The sequence below is a fragment of the Gekko japonicus genome, unplaced genomic scaffold (genome assembly GCF_001447785.1).
Source record: "Gekko japonicus isolate JY-2015 unplaced genomic scaffold, Gekko_japonicus_V1.1 scaffold3856, whole genome shotgun sequence".
Lineage (NCBI taxonomy): Eukaryota > Metazoa > Chordata > Lepidosauria > Squamata > Gekkonidae > Gekko > Gekko japonicus.
The window spans coordinates 32,305-36,282 of NW_015175485.1; the positions used below are offsets into that span (position 1 = coordinate 32,305).

General features: G+C 51.0%; 1 protein-coding gene across 1 annotated transcript in view; it reads left to right on the forward strand.

The window, feature by feature from the left end:
• The window catches only part of LOC107122837 (gastrula zinc finger protein XlCGF57.1-like), a gene marked incomplete at its 5' end in the record, with an annotated part of 40,041 nt that overhangs the window by 29,017 nt on the left and 7,046 nt on the right, over positions 1-3,978 (forward strand). The window lies entirely within an intron of this gene.

Consider the following 3,978-nt stretch of genomic DNA (forward strand, 5'->3'; position numbering starts at 1 on the left):
ATACCATACATATTTTTTAGAAATGTTTTGGAAAACATTTGAACACCTTGTCTTAAAATATTTTATTATTTATTTTATTTATTTTATTACATTTATACCCCGCCCTCCCCGCGAACGGGCTCAGGGCGGCTTACATAAGGCACCGAGTGCGTTCAGTATACAAAATTACATAATACAAAATTAAAACAGATTAAAACCAATTCTACAGGTGCACATATAAACTCCTAGCATCTTGCGCAGCAGGGGGGGAAGGCTGGGGTGGTGAAAGGTGTTACCCAACCCCCCCAGTGGTCTCTCTCTATAAAGGCGCGGTGGTGTAGCGGCTCCTACTGATAAGCCTGGCGGAAGAGCTCCTTCTTGCAGGCCCTGCGGAACTGCACAAGGTCCCGCAGGGCCCTGATCTCCTCCGGGTTCATCATGTTAAAATAAAACGTTCCATTATCAATTCTTTTCCTCTCTTTTTTCAATTTTTCGGAAAAAAACAGTTTCCCCCCGAATTTCTCCAGTTTTTTTCTGGGCCTTCACATCCCTAGTCTTAGCTCGGGGAGGAGGGCTCCAGAGCAAGCTAATGTATGCAGCAGCCCAATCGCTCGCTCACAGCTTTAATGCCAGGAGCTTACAAAGGAGAATTTCTGCTCACGAGTCTCCACGGCTTAGAGGGAGCATTGCCTCTGACTGATGAGGGAGGGAGACTGGCGCCATCCGGGAGGCCCGGCTGAGCTCTCTCCGGCCTTGCAAATCTGGGGCAAATCTGGAGTAAAACCGGAGCCCTGCAGGCCCTCGCCAGTAGCGAGCCATTTAATTGGAACGGGAAATGAGACCGTTACGTCATCTGGGAAGATCCGGGTTCTTTGAAATGCCCAATCGTGGATCCGTCGGGAGGGCTTCCATTTGTGCCGCTGTTTGTGCCGGCAGCCTGGGAGAACTGCAGGTCCGTTTGTGGGACCGAAGACGTGCAGAAACCCTCCCTTTCCAAATGTCTGACGAGCAAAATGGAGAGATTTAATTACAGCCTCGAAGAAGGCGTTGGGAACATGAGATCAGTGGAGAGGTAATGGCGGGTGTAGGCTTATTTCCTTCATTCGTATGCAGTCTCTCCCCAGTTCACAGGAAAGCCGTTATGAAATTCTTGATAGATGGTATCTCGTGCTTTTAATTTAGAATCTAGTACCGCTATCTCCTATTGATGCTGTAAGTGCAGACAGGCTGCAGCAGATTCTGTGGCCGCCAGAGAATTACAGAATCATAGAATGTTAAGAGTTGGAAGGGACCTTGCAGGTCATCTAGCCCAACCCCCTGCACTCTGCAGGAGCATCACCTGAAAGAGGGTTGTCCAGTCTCCACTTGAAGACGTCCAGCGAAGGAGCATCCACCCCCTTCCGTGGCAGTCTGTTCCACTGCTCAACCACCCTTACAGTTAGGAAGTTTCTCCTGATATTTAACCGGTAACAACTCCCTTGTAATTCCCACCCATTAGATCTAGTCTTGCAAACTGGAGCAAGAGATAATAGATCCCCTCCATCTTCTACATGACAGCCCTTCAAATATTTGAAGACTGCAATCGTGTCCCCTCTAAGCCTTCTCTTTCTCAGGCTAAACAGACCCAACTCTTTCAGCCTTTCCTCGTAAGACTCTGATTCCAACGCTCTCACCATCCTGGTTGCCCTCTTCCGGACACGCTCGAGCTTCTCAACATCCTTCCTAAAATGTGGTGTCCAAAACTGGACACAAAACTGGACACAGAGGATGGAGAGTTAGTTTGTTGATGGGAGCAGGAGAAACGTGCCGGCGAAGGGACCGGAACTCCGGACTGCTGACAGATGGGTTTTAAGAATGAGCTCGACTGTGGAGGCGTTTACACTTACGTACATAAGGAACAGGACAGATCCAGGGCTGTGTCTGTTCACTTCCAGACCAGGTCCCGTCCAATGCTCCCTCTAAGCTGTGGAGTCTTGTGAGCAAAAATTCTGCTCTGTGAGCTCCTGGCATTAAAGCTGTGAGCGAGCGATTGGGCTGCTGCAGAAATCAGTTTGCTCTGGCGCCCCATCCCTCCTGAGCTGAGAAAAAAATGTGCGAGCCGGAGGCTAAAAAAACTGTGAACTAGCTCACACTAACACCGCTTAGAGGGAACACTGGTCCTGGGATGGTACAGAGTGGATTTGCTTTTGTACTGACTTCGTTGATATCTGGCCTTTCTCCGCAGTGAGGGATCCAAAGCAGCTTACTGTGTTCTTCTCCATTTGGTCCTCGTAAGAACAGCCCTGTGAGGGAGGCTAGGCTGAGAGGGTGGGACTGGCCCAAGGTCACCCAGCCAGCTTCCATGGCAGAACGGGGGGATTCGAATCTGCGTCTCGCAGATCCTAGCCCAGCACGCTAATCACTACACCACACTGTCTCTTCCCACCTCTTAGCACAGGGAGAGGAGGTGTGCCTTCCAGGAACCCTCAGTCGCCTCCCATCTCAAACATGAACTACCCCTTCCCTGCGAAGCTTTGGGTCACACTGACACTGATCCAAATGCTCAGTTTGGTGCAGTGGTTAGGAGCGCGGACTCTAATCTGGGAGAACCGGGTTTGATCCCCCACTCCTCCACTCGCAGCTGCTGGATGACCTTGGGCAAGCCGTAGTTCCGATAAGAGCTGTCCTTGGAAAAGAGCAGTTTCTGTCAGGGCTCACTCAGCCCCACCCGCCTCACAGGGTGTCTGTCTGTTGTGGGGAGGGGAAGAGAAAGGAGTTTGTAAGCCGCTCTGAGACTCCTTTGGGTAGTGAAGGGCCATGGGGTATAAATCTAATCTCCTCCTCCTCCTCCTCTTCTTCTAATCTGGGAGAACCGGGTTTGATTCCTCACTCCTCCGCAAACAGCTGCTGGTGTGACCTTGGTCCAGTTACAAGTTCTTTCAGAGCTGTTCTCTCAAGAGCAGTCCTTAAAAGAGCTCTCTCAGCCCCACCTACCTCACAGGGTGTCTGTTGTGGGGAGGGGGAGGGAAAGGTGTTTGTAAGCCGCTCTGAGACACCTTTGGGTAGTGAAGGGCAGGGTATAAATCCAATCTCCTCTTCTTCTTCTAATCCGGGAGAACCGGGTTTGATTCCCCACTCCTCCACACGCAGCTGCTGGTTTGACCTTGGGCCAGCCACAAGTTCTCTCAGAGCTGTTCTCTCGAGCAGTCCTCGAAAGAGCTCTCTCAACCCCACCTACCTCACCGGGGGTGTCTGTTGTGGGAAGGGGAAGGAGATTGTAAGTCGCTCTTTGACTCCGAGTGAGGGGCAGGGTATAAATCCAATCTTCCAATCTGCAGCAGGACTTGCTCTTAGCCAGGATTTCTTTCCCCAGTTTCAAATTCGGACTCCAGAGCAATCCCCGCTTTGTGTCTTCCAGAATAAATGTTGGTGCTGGCCAATGCTCCCTCTGAGCTGTGGAGTCTTGTGAGCAAAAATTCTGCTTTGCGAGCTCCTGGCATTAAAGTTGTGAGCGAGCAATTTGGCTCCTGCATAAATTCATTGGCCCTGGAGCCAGCCTTCCTGAGCGAAGACAAAAAATGTGTGAGCTGGAGGCTAAAAAACTACGAGCTAGCTCACACTCACTCAGCTTAGAGGGAACACTGCCGGCGTAAAATGTTGGTGCCGGAAAGGGCTGGCGTAGACAGTTCATGCCCGAGGGCAGCTGATGTGTGCCACGCCACAAATTGTTGCTCACCTTGCCTTAACTGTGGTTACAGAATGCAGGAACATGTGCCTGCAGTGCTGGTTTGTTCAGAGATGGCGTTTACAACCTTGTTGTGATTGATGGTCCTTTTACAACTGAGTGGGAAGCCTGCCATGACAGCCTTTGGGCTAGCGAGCGCTTGGCCCCAGTCCTCCCTTTCCCTCCTTGCGGTAGCAGGCAGATAGAGATGTGGGAACAGGCGCCAGCCATCACTCACCTGGCTTTTAACCGGAGTGTTCTTTTCTCGTGGTGGGGTGACTTTATCGCCCAAGGTA